Here is a 13,118-nt window from a genome sequence, read left to right on the forward strand (position 1 = left end):
GACAATTTGGATCTTGCTCAGGCCATCAAGACCTAATAAAACTAATAAAAAAGTCCAGAATAAGAGAGATCTTAAATGGTACATGGTCCATTTTGGATAAAGAGGGTTTCCATCTAGTAAAGAGTAGTCTGAAGGGTAGGCTGTTATCTCTGCTGCACAAAATGGAGGTGATTGAGTAAAAACAGTAATAATGTCAGCCAAGAGAAGCTTATTGTTGGTACAGCATATTGGTGCCTCTTGTAGATGGAGGAAACCAAGAGCAGACCAGTCAGTTGTCTTAGGTACCAGTATGAAACAAAGACAAGTAGACTTGTCAGGGTTCCTCAGTGGAATAATTTGAAATAATCTCTGCTCATACAGGAAGTGATGGGAGGATATATTTCGAGATTTTCATTCTAACTTTTACTAGCTTCTGTCCATTGTTCTCTGTGCAATATTGCAGTGTGTAATTAAAGAAGTTGGAAGCTTCCCAATGAGTTGTTGTTGGCTGCTGTATTGTTGCTTTGAAATCTGCATTCAATTCCTTACACTGCAAATATTACTAGGGAAGGGAACACTTTTTGATAAACATTTTAGTTGGCTCAGTGCTGGCAGTATCTGGAGATTTGGGAAGATTCTCTGAGTGTTTCAAATCTGAGTGAGATATAAATATAAAATATATATATATATATATATATATATATATATATATATATATATATATATATATATATATATATATATATATATATAAAACACACACTGTATACTGTAGCAACTTGGGGTAATAAGTCAGTGGTGCCACAATAAATGGTATTTGTATTATTAGTCTTTAAATGTAATTAGTTGGTTACACACAATAAGAGATTGATAAATTTAGCACTGCTAGTATTTATTTAAGTAGAAATTCCTGTTTGGCTAGACCAGAAGTGTTCGATCTTATCTGCAAAGCACAGGTTTTCATTTCAATAAAGCAGGAACCACACCAGATTGCACTGATTTAATCAGGCGATTGTTTTTTTTAAGTGTCACTTCAAGTACTCACTCCATCCCATTGTGAAGATCAAAGACCCCTGGGCTATAATCAGCACATCTTGTCTTTGGGGATGGGGTAGCTTAGTGGTTAAGGTGTTGGACTACTGATTGGAAGGTTGCAATTTCAAATCCCAGGTCCACCAAGCCATGACTGCTGTGCCACAGGGCAAGGTCCCTAGCCCTCAGTGGCTCGCTTGTATAAAAATGAGGTAAAAATACAAGTTGCTGTGGATAAGGGTGTAGCAATTATTTCCTAGTACATAAAAAAAATCTGTAGATTTGTTTACTTTATTTGCGATATCATATTCATCATGGGAGTCATCTCTCTTTATAATAGATGCATGTTTACTTCAAGCCTGTAGAAATAGACCATCACAATTTGCATCAATACTAATTTGAAAGCTTGAGTTATAGAAAATCTATATGGTCTGACTAGTCAAAAACAATAATTTAAAAGCACTGTGGTATAACTTACATGAATGTGAATTTAATACCTGAGCAAATGTTAATAAGGCACTGCTGCTCGGCCCGAAATAGCAGAGACATTTGTATTGGTAAAAGTATCAGGCCATGTTCCTCAGGTTACTTCAATTCATCAGGTCACTGCTGGAAGATAAATACAACAGATTTAGAGATAGATATCAGCATATGTGTACACACATTAGGGAATAAGAAGCTTTACTTACTCTATTCCTCCAGTAACTTATTTCTTCAATTAACATGAAAACATGATTTAAATATTGACTATTTAAAATCTCCATAGTCTGAGTGAATATGGGTGAATGATGGTGGATATTTATAATCTCCGTTTTCTAGTATATAGACTTTTTTTTACCTTATATATTAACCTTGAATATCAAATGAACTTTTTTATGACTCACAGCATGTTCATTTAGCGAGTTGCCTCATGTGTGGTTTTCTTAATTAAAATGTTGAACATGAATTCTCACTTGCGTTTGATGTGAACATTCCCCTCCCCCCAGACAAAATGTGGTATATGGAAATGCTACTCCCTTATGACACAAATGCATCGAACATATTCAGGGTTACAGATGTCCCAGATTCAGGAAATTGATATATTTAGACTAATATGCAGCAAAGAACATGTCAAACCATACTTTACTTGGATAGGCTGATTATTATTTCTTTTTTGGAATAAATAAGCAAAAGAAATAATGAATCTCTAAATCTTATTACAAGATTGAAGGAAGTTAATGTTTTGAAATGGTATCTAGTAGACAAGGAGTCTGTGTAACTCAGATCAAACACACCTCCAGCAAACATATTTAGACAGATAACAATATTTTAACTGTTAAATTAGCGTTCTAGCCACATGCATCCACTGTCAGGTTGCTAGTCAAGCTAGGTTACACACATTTCTGTGTTTGACCCATTTGAAACATCCTTCATGCACTGTTGCATAATGTTATCCTAAAGCAATAGAGAGCCAGAGAGTGAAAGAGGGAAGGGCACACTATCTTCTCACTTTTCCCCAAAGCAGCCTAATTTTCTTTGTTTTTGTTGAGATTTTGCCCACGATCATAAAGCCCTTTGGTGTAATAATGAGTTCAGTTCCTCATTACAACTGTAAATAGCCCTAATAAATCTGCCCCACTGTCTAAACACTTAATGTAAATAATGCTGCTTGGCTAGTTTAAATTAATGATAGTACTGTATGTACAAGGAAGTGTACATTTAATCATTTTTGTTTTACATTTCAGACCGGAGAAAGATCAACAAGCTCTCACCTAATTTGGGAGCAGCAAATGACTTAATCAGTCCACACTAGACTCAGCATCCCATACAGCATGTATTTCTGCCTCATGCACAGTGTTATGGGATATATGCACCTTGACCCACCACTGCTCTAACAAGGATAAAGGAGAATAATTGTGATGAATGAATCATGACGTGAAAGAGTCTCTTTCAGGCACTGCCACTGGACCAAGCTATTCCACATACAGTACAGTATAAGCAAGAGCAAACATCTATACAGAAAAGGCTCTCACATACTTCCTCTCTTTCTTTTACGCATTTATCCATCAATAACTTGTCATCTTCTAGAAATCAAGTCAAACCCTGACTAGCTTGAATGTGTTTGGAATTGAATGAACCTGCAGTCATCTGTAAAGTAATAAATAGGAAAGCAAGAAGAGTTTGTGGTAAACTGTTATAACTTTAACCATCATGTATGACCTCATATTCTCAACTCAATATACTAACCAGCTGTGCTTTGGGTGTTAAATATCAAGGTTTTTATAAACAGAGTTACACACATACTATAGTATAAATATGGAATGTTTAGCTGTTTTTAAACAGCAATGCAGTTTGCTATTCAGAATGAATCATTGCATAAAGAAACACTAGAGGGCATGTTGCTATAGGAAAAATAATCAACAGGCTGGTATGATGAAGTCAGTTAGTTAACAGACTTTCAATAAGCTACTTGATAAACAACTTATTTCTATTAACCAATATATTATCCATGTTATTTTTTAAAAAAAGTAAAAATCTTTCCATGGCCATCTGCTATTTATCAGAGGACGCACCTGCTGTAATGTGAACCAAGATCAGATAAGAGGGAATGAAAGCTTTGACACTTTGAACTCTAACAGGAGGATTAGCAGACGGCGTGTGGGGTTTAAGCAGGTGAACTCTATGGGTCATGTCCAATATCACATTCAAGCATCATCCAGTACTCCTCAATACAAAGCTGATAGCATATCTGCTAGCACCAGGTTGCAGCCAAACAACTAACAAAGAACAGGAGAGTGACTAGCCATATTAGGTGTCTAAGAGGAAAAAAAGGTCAGGATTACTATTATGGAGAAATTTGTCACAGTTCCAGTGCATTTAGAATGATAGCAATGTCAACTACTTAGGGCCCCAAGCACCAAAGATTCTGAATTTGTGGAATTTTTACTCCAATATCTTTAGAAAGTGCTTGGAACATTCTTGTTTTAATTAGGATGGTGGAACGCACTTGTTTTTACTAGAATTTTCTTCTTCTGCCCTAAAATTAATATACTTGTACTCTCTACTCTGGACCTTAATGTACAGGAACAACCTTGATTGCACATATTCACATGACATCCGCAGAGGTTGGGGTATTTGGTGACTCATTATGACCCGGGATAAGCATAACCAGCTCTTTTCCAGCAACAGCAAATTCAGTCAAGCTGAAATATGGTGGAGCGTATCATTATTCTAACATTCAAATCAATTTCTAATGATGACCGGATTACATTAAAAGAATTGGCAGTGGCACCATGGAGAAACAACTACAAATCTTGCATAGTTTCTAAGGACTACCCAATAGGGAAGCTTTTTTGCTTGGACTTCACAATAAGCTTATAGAGTATTTGATTTCATGGTACAAAATGAATTTACTTTTGAAGGGCAGTTGACATGCCAGTTTGTTCCACATTAAACAAAATATAAAAGGTCTCAATATACAGATTTCTAATTCAGATATTCCCACATGATATATCTCAAAGCTTTGCTGTTCATCCAGTGTGGTGTTTAAATCAGTCAGCTAAAAGAAGGAAACAAGAACTAAAAGAATTTAACAACCGTGCTTCTTAAGGGTCTCGCCGAATAAACTGTGAAGAAAATAAAAACGCCCGAGACTTATTTTCTGATAAAATGCCTCATGGCGAATAGCTGAAAGTGGTTTCTGTAGAAGATTGACAATTTGGCTGGTTCCTCTCCTCTTTCATACTGATAAAAGCATCCTGTGAACCATTTTTTATCATCAGGACTGGAAGCACGGAAAGGTCACAGCACGGTTAGTCTCTGACGGCGCTAACCTGATAGGATCTGACAGTGGCAGCAAAATATTAGCAACAGCTTGGGGGTTTGTGTGGGTTTTTTTTTTGTAATCGCATCTTCACATTGACAATTAATAGAGCTCTTTTACAAAAGGAAGATAATCTCCATTATTGTAATGGTCTGATAGGATTATTTGGTCAGGGGATAAAGAGAATCTCCTCTGAGGAGCTTGCTGTGGAAAGAGCCATAAAAAGAACTCAATTGAGACTGATATCCTATCACATCTGTCATCTTAAACACCATAGAAACCTCAGGATTCAGTCAGAAATTCACAGCCATGAGAACATGACATGGTAACAAACCCCTATCACAGTTTTGGCTGAATTTTAACCATGCAGTTTTATGCTGCTTTTGAACTTTTGTGTTTTTTATAATTCAATTTCAATAGCCCATGTCCTGTCACATCTGTTAGTAATACCAAATAAATAAATAAATAAATAAATAAATAAAACAAGATGTTTTAGGTTTTCACTTGTTGGATTAGAGCCCAGTCAAAAAGAATACTACTAAGAACATTATATTATCTAGACAATAACCAACATGAAGCCAAGGTTTCCTGACTATCCTTAAAGTACCAAAACAATCACTAATTGATCCTAATCCTTTTAAACTGTTATCTAATCCATCTTTCAGCCAAACAACAAATAAGTTATATGTATGTAAGGCATTTTTCCAGCACTATAGAAGCCCTTATTGTGTTAAAACGGTTAAGTAGCAACACAGTTTCTTCTACACTTTATAAACAGCATTATGAGCAATTTTAGGCACCAAAATTATTTGTTTAATTTTTATTATTGTCTATGATCAAAAAAACCATTGGTCAACATTTTAAGCAAATTGTCTTAGAATGGCTCACTCGCTTAGAGAATAATCTGATTTTCTAAACTGAAACAGTAACAAAATTGATACACAACCAGGACAAATGAACCTGCATTCAGAAGGGGGCTGGGGTGTTGGGGGACCCACAGTTACATGCATCAAAAATTAGACACTGCCTGTTAAGAATGCAAACTCATTACAAATTGCAGTACATGATGCAAAAATGCCTTTATTTATTTAAATCTGTTCGCCTTGCTTTCATAATGCTGTTCCTGTCAAATAGGCATATAATCACCCTAACTCCATCCTGTACTCCTGAGAAAATGATAAATTATTGCTGTATCTGATTTATACAGTATATACACAAGGCTCTTGTCAAAAATGTTTGAGAGTGCTGGAGGAAACGGAAAGCATGTATAATGGATCGCAATAGAGAAATGAGAAATAAAGGCACAGCGCAAACTAAACTCAGGAAACAGGATACCTGATGCTAGAGAGGCTGTCAGGCTCTTATTCTGGGCAGCTCAGACCACCAATATTAATATTCAGACAGAAAAAAAAAGGTCAAACATTTGTGCAGCAGTAAGGGTTAAAGTAAACCGAATTGGAGGTCTAGCCAGAGATTTTGCATTCTAGCATGCTAATGTGTTAAATCTCTGGTGAGATTTATATTCCTCTTGCTTAATGCTACGGCATTCTTTCTTGAATTCTCAGACTTGCTTCGGAAAACTCATTTGTGAAACTTATTTGATGGATTTCCTGCACAACCTCAGAATATTTTTTTGCTGGAACATGACATAGCTATAGGCACACATTCCTAGTTTTAAATTATGTTGTGTATGGAATGTCCCATACAGCACAAGTAAGAAAATAAAACCTTTAGATGTTTTACTAAATCATTTACAAATATAAATAATTAGTTGCAAAAACACCCAAATTTGTTTCCTGGGCCAATTGACATTGGAAGCCACATAATTATTTGAATGATTTTAACTTGCAGAAAAAAAAAAGCACAAGAAGGATCTCAAAATAATTCTCAAATAACTGAAATATAGTTCCTGGAAGTCCCCAGAGTTTTTAAGGGAAACAAGGATCATGAATTTCAAGGATCTTTATAAATAATTTCAAGATATCAAGTGTTAATTACTGTATAGTCATCTCCAGCCATTTTTTTTTTTCATAAAACATTTTTTTGTTGTTTTTTAATAACCAAACTATCTACCAAATTCAGTAACTGGGTGAAGTAGGGATTAGTCAGAAAAGTAGCCCATTACACAAAGCTGGAGCTTGAGATATCCAACGTTGAGGATCCACAGGATGTGAGAAGATATTCAAGTTTCACACTACACAAATCACTGCACAAACACTGGGTTGATGAGACCAAACATTTACTTTTTAGCCCTGGCACAAAGTGGAATGCTTGAAAGAAACCCAATACTGTTCATTGGCTTGAGTACAACATTCAAACAGTAAAGCATGGTGGTGGAAGAATTTCTAGGACCTGGGAAATGGTCAGGGTAGAGGGCTAGATAATTGGAGCCAAATACAAGGCAAAACTAGAAAAATATTTAAATGACCCTGAAGATACTGCCAAAGCTTGGAAAAGTTTAAAAAAAATACCCTGAATAAGAAAATTGATTGACCTAGGCAAAGCTTAAAGTTTAGTTAAGAAAGTTTGGCTGTTTATCAGTTAACCACAAACCATAAAACTGATACCTACAGTACAATACTATTAATTGGAATGCAACAGTCTTACTGAACAGATATTCTCCATCTAAGATCAAAGGAGTAAAAGGAAAGAGCCAAATACCTCATGCTTAAAAATAAGTGTAGCATTGTCAGGGTCACAAATATTAGACTAAATGACAAAAATTGGGCAGCTGGCTCAGTGATTCCACAGAGCAATGAAACAAGCTGCACAACCACTAACCCGATGGTCCATTACACAGAACACCATCTGTTACAGTCCACTGAAACATTCCCACTTCACAGCATACTGGAGATTAAAGGGGGCTGGGGGGGGGGGGGGTACACACTGATCATTGGGGTATACACATAGTATATTTGTGTAAACCAAATGTGCTGAGAGTGCAGATAAATCAGCCTTCAAACAAATTTGAGAGAATTTATTTCCCATCTGTATTTTCTGAAACTCACAGCCTTTTGTATTTTAAGGAATTGTATATTTACATGCCAACACCACCAAACTGGAGCTCCCACTAGCACTTCCTTATAACCCATTAAGTATTCAGGACACACTCAGTCACACTGAAAAAATCTGCCCCTAAAGACACTTTTAATTAAGGGAAAAATGATCAATAAATCAAAGACACACTGCACACACACTTTAACTGAACAACTATATAGCTAGCCCGACTCTGAACAGTAATCACAGCTCCATCATGAGCAAAGCTTGTGCAGCTGGCTCTGTGTTATTTAAGGAATAAAACACAAAATAATTATTAGTTTGTATTTTCAAGTGTTTTATTCCTCTTATGCCACAACAAATTACAACAATCTTTCCTGCTAGCTAGGCTGTCTTGCTAGCAAGTGCTAGCATAAAAAAGTGAAATCTTCACAACTAGCAAAGTATTAGCACAAACCCCTTAAGGTTATTAACTTAGACTGTAAACAGAGATGAAAAATAGCAAAAGCACATGATTTTACATAAGTAACACTTATTAGCATACAAAATGGACCTCATATTAGCATGTAGATAATACAAATATCATGGGGTTGAAAAATAAAGTAATATGCAATAGCAAATTCTTCCAGTTTTTGGTCAGAATAAAAGTTTGCAGTAAGGAAACAGCCATATTATTGTTCTTACACAAAATAATTGAAACAAGACACATGAAAAGAATTCATACCTACCTTGTTACCTTGAATATCATGAGGCCACAGCTATCTGTTCTCTTCATGGAGATCTGATTGGCTCTTTTTCTCCTCCTCCTCCTTTTCCAAATGAATAAAAATGGTGACCCCATGCAGAGAATCACATTCACTCTAGTTCAGAGCATACTTCAGAAGATCAGTTGGCCTTTAAAGCTATGAATAATGCATTAATTCACCCCCTACTCTTTAAAATAAATGTTCAGTTGAGCAGGAAGTAGCCTACTCTTTTGGTGATGGGGTCTCTGGTGGTGTGGGGTGGAACTGTCAAACTGTGGCCATGCTCCTCAGTCACATTAAATAAGAATAAGTCGAAAGCTGGTGTTGGCCATTATGCAGCACCCCTGAAAGAAGGAGAGTTAAGGGTCTTGTTCAAAGGTCCAATGGGGTAGCTTGGCAGTGCTAGGGCTTGAAACCTGATCTTCAGATCAGAAACACAGAGCCTTAACCACTTGAGCTACCACTGCCCTACCCTTAACCACTAGAGCTACTGTACCACTACCTTAGTAGATCATGACAAGCTTATTAGAATGTATACTCAGCTCAAGATGGCAGGTTGGCCTAGTGGTTACCACATTTGCCCCACACCTCTTTGCTATTTCTCCCCATGCTTTGGGGTTTCTTTCAGGTACCTTCCCCAGTCTAAGGATGATTGGCATCTCAAAAATGTATGTTGTGACTGTGTCTTTTGATGGACTTCACCTTTTGGTCCAAGGCCCTAGGGATAGGCTTCAGGTTCCCTGCATAGGATAAGTGGTATAGAAAAATAAATGGATTAAGGGATAGATAAATGAATGAGTAAGCTCCTAAAAACCACTAGAATTTACATGAGATAATACACTTATGAAAATGGAGAAACTCTTTCCATGAACACACTCTCAGTATTCGAAACTTTTGAATAGTGTTGACATGTTTTTCGATAGTCCTAGCTTACTTTATAGATGCCATGTTCAATTATCATCCTCTTTGTTTTCTTCCATGGTGAGTCTGTTGGGTCTTTGATATTTCAGTCAAGAGTTGGATCAGAGCCTGCACTACTGAACCTCTGATCTTATATTCACGTTTAACAGAGGTCACCAGGAACAACAAAAGAAACAAAAAGCCTACAGTGCAGAGCATCTGCAGTGCAGTCAGGGAAATAAAGGCAAAAAGTCAAGATTTAATTACAATTGTGATTTATTTTCCTTGTTGAAAACTGGACCATTAAAAATTATACAAGAGACCTGATGGATTTGCAGTTCTAATTGGTTAGAATTTGTCCTTCAATACTTTTTATATTTATAAAACCCATTTGCCTCCAATGTCGGGGTTCAATCCCCGCCTCCACCTTGTGTGTGTGGAGTTTGCATGTTCTCCCCGTGCCTCGGGGGTGTCCTCCGGGTACTCCGGTTTCCTCCCCCGGTCCAAAGACATGCATGGTAGGTTGATTGGCATCTCTGGAAAATTGTCCCTAGTGTGTGATTGCGTGAGTGAATGAGTGTGTGTCAATAAAAAAATAAAAAGTTGTTGCTGCAAATATGCACTGTTGATCTTTTCATGTACTGATAAAGTTTGAGATATTCGTTGTCTGGTTATTACTATTTGACATTTTACAATTTCTTTTAAACAGTAATATTATTTTCCTTCATTTTCTTTCTTAGGTTTGAATAAATTGCAAGTGCAACATGTGCATGACTAATAGTGAGTCTCCAGCGGTGTCATGGTTCAATAATAACTTTTATATCCTCAGTACTACAAAAATGAACTCATTTATGATATTCAGGCACATCGCTTAAGTAAATCACTGTCTTCCTGTTCACCTTTTGCAGGTTTCTTCTGAATGGTAAGGGGTTTCAATGAATTTACCATTCTTGATCCTGGAAATGCAGGCTTGGCTTTTCAAACCACTGAAGAGATAACCTAATTTTCAACAACCGCTGGCCACAAAAGTGAGTACACACCTAAGTGAAAATGTCCAAATTGGGCTCAAAGTGTCAATATTTTGTGTGGCCACCATTATTTTCACTGCCTTAACCCTCTTGTGCATGGAGTTCACTAGAGCATCACAGGTGGCCTCTGGAGTCCTCTTCCACTCCTCCATGACGACATCACAGATCTGGTGGATGTTAGAGACCTTGCGCTCTTCCACCTTCTGTGGCCAGTCTATCACCTTTACCCTCAGCTTCTTTAGCAAAGCAGTGGTCTTGCAGGAGTGGTCTTGAACTGTAGCTCCCCAGTGCACTCAGTGTATATGATGCCGACCACGTGCACTCAACTTCTTTGGTCAACCATGGCAAGGCCTTTTCTGAATGGAATTTGTCCTGCTAAACTACTGTATGGTCTTGGATACCGTGCTGCAGCTCAGTTTCAGGGTCTTGGCAATCTTCTTATAACCTAAGCCGTATTTATGTACGTAATACTTTTTTCAGATCCTCAGAGTGTTCTTTGCTATGAGGTGCCATGTTGAACTTCCAGGGAAAAGTACGAGAGAGTGAGAGCAATAACACCAAATTTTCTTATGTTCTAACATATTTAACATCACCGAAACATATCGCTGATTGAGACATCAGTACAGATGTTCAATAACAGAAAGCCACACTGAAGTTATTTTTATCCATTCATGATTGGCAGGACCAAACTTTTATTTTAAAAGTTTTATTTAAGTTTGATTTTAGTACAACTTAATTTATTATTATATTCAGTCCTGCCTGTTTTGATATGAACATCACCTCAGTGCTAAAATCCCATTATAGATTCTTACTTCATTTAAAGATTCAATCTAAGGTTTTAATGTTTATTTCTAAAGCTCTCAGTAGGATTCACCTTCAATCAATTTCTCCTTTTTTGCCCTTTTCTTCTTGAGGCAATATGTTCATTTTCTCCTGACTACCCACTGCGTAATTGACCTTGATGTGCCTGAACCCAAAAAAATTATATGTGACAAGAAATCTAGGCTGATGGTAACAAATTTTTAATTTGGACTTTGATTTTAAATTAGGCTGCAATAGTACATTTGCTTGCATTTGTTAAATGTCAAAGATTTCCCATAACTGATTTCTAGACCGCTATGAAACTCTTAACTCAATTCTATGCTTCAGCTCTTTGTTTTTAAATGATATCTCTTCTAAGAGCCCTCTGAGGTGTGTAGAGTTACCTAAACCACATCCTTGTATTCTTCTGTGCCCAGCCGAGGAAATCAGAATGTCTTTCCATTTATATTACATTATTTAAATGTCCTCGAGAGTAGGGGAATTAATGACTCTGGTCTGTTGACAGGCTGCCATATCTCTGTCACCATTAATCAGAAAACTCTACATCTGTGGCTTAGATGGTGACATGCAAATACTGTAGGCAGAGGAAGAGAGGTAAAATTAGTAGGAAGGCTTAAGTTTAACAGATCTTAAAGCTAGCACATCAACGGTCATAACAGGACCTTGAAAAAAGCAAACACATTGCCATTTTGTAGTTAAAAATATGCTAGAGTTTCAATCAATACAAGACACATACACATATAATCTTATGCTTTAGGGTAATGGTTTTGGAAAAAAGTTAATTGGTAAAGACTGAAGTATGAACATTATTGTTGCTTATAACTCTGCATCTACCCATGGATTTACTTATCTGGATTATCAGTTTCATCAGATTACTTCTAACAGTATATACTTTTCATTTTAATTTACATTTATTGCTTTTTGCAGTCATTCTTATCCAGAACAACTAACAGATGTTGGTTCTAGTAACTATCTATACATATCTTCATGCTAGTTCCATAGGTCACAGTCTAAGTACACAGCTTGTGGAAAAGGTCAGTACACACATGGTGAATAGTAAGGGTGTAAATCTTTGTTTGAAAGCAGATAGAGAAGAGTACTGATACATGCCTTCCTTGTACCTTGAAGGATGTTGTGTCCAGTTAAGCCATTCTAAAAGCTCAAAGGAAGGAATAAATTTGATGCAGGTAGCAACAGGAAACCAGTGGTGGGAAAGCAGCAAGGGTTGATGTGGGGAAAACTTGTAGCTGTGATCAGTTGTAAAGGTCAGATGGCATGCAGGGGTGAGGTGCAGTAGGCTAGTAATTTCTTTAGTACAGGTTAATGTGGCCAGAAATGACTCCTTGAACTACATTCATTAAAAAAAAAAAAAAAAAAGTGACTGTTCCAATGAATAAACAAAGTATTCAAGGTAACATTATCTGTGTTCAGCATTTAGCAAAAGAACTACAGGTTGGTGCACCACCTTGAGGTCTCATCTATTTTCTATCGACAATGGAATATTAAAGCAGAAGTAGAACATTTAAAAAGCTCTACAGCAAGGTTTAACAGGACCTAAATCTTTTAGGAGGCTAGCAAACCCTTAATTACCCAATAAACCCTTTAAAATAATAAAGAATTAAAAAAGGTAAAAGCATTTAACAGAAGCTTGGAAACTATGGCACTGAAATATGTCACTATAATACGAATAGAAATCCAGGCCATAAATTAATAGATCCATGAATAATTCATGTAGTAAAATTAGAAAACCTGATGTTGATGTGAAGGAGAACACAAAGTCCGCTGATGAATTTTAGAGTGAGACATTTTATA

The 13,118-nt window shown here is 36.6% G+C and overlaps 1 long non-coding RNA gene across 2 annotated transcripts; it reads right to left on the minus strand.

The window, feature by feature from the left end:
* Nucleotides 1–1,058: 1,058 nt before the first annotated feature.
* On the minus strand, nt 1,059–8,783 carry LOC132854359 (uncharacterized). 2 transcript variants are annotated; one of them, XR_009649246.1, is made up of 4 exons: nt 8,539–8,783; nt 1,509–1,620; nt 1,302–1,370; nt 1,059–1,207 (listed from the first exon to the last, which is right to left on the minus strand). It is a non-coding gene; the product is annotated as an uncharacterized LOC132854359 (long non-coding RNA). The 2 variants fall into 2 exon arrangements; XR_009649245.1 differs by having other exon boundaries at nt 1,490–1,620.
* Between the last annotated feature and the right edge of the window lie 4,335 nt (nt 8,784–13,118).

Source organism: Tachysurus vachellii, chromosome 12 (genome assembly GCF_030014155.1).
Source record: "Tachysurus vachellii isolate PV-2020 chromosome 12, HZAU_Pvac_v1, whole genome shotgun sequence".
NCBI classification, from domain to species: Eukaryota; Metazoa; Chordata; class Actinopteri; order Siluriformes; family Bagridae; genus Tachysurus; species Tachysurus vachellii.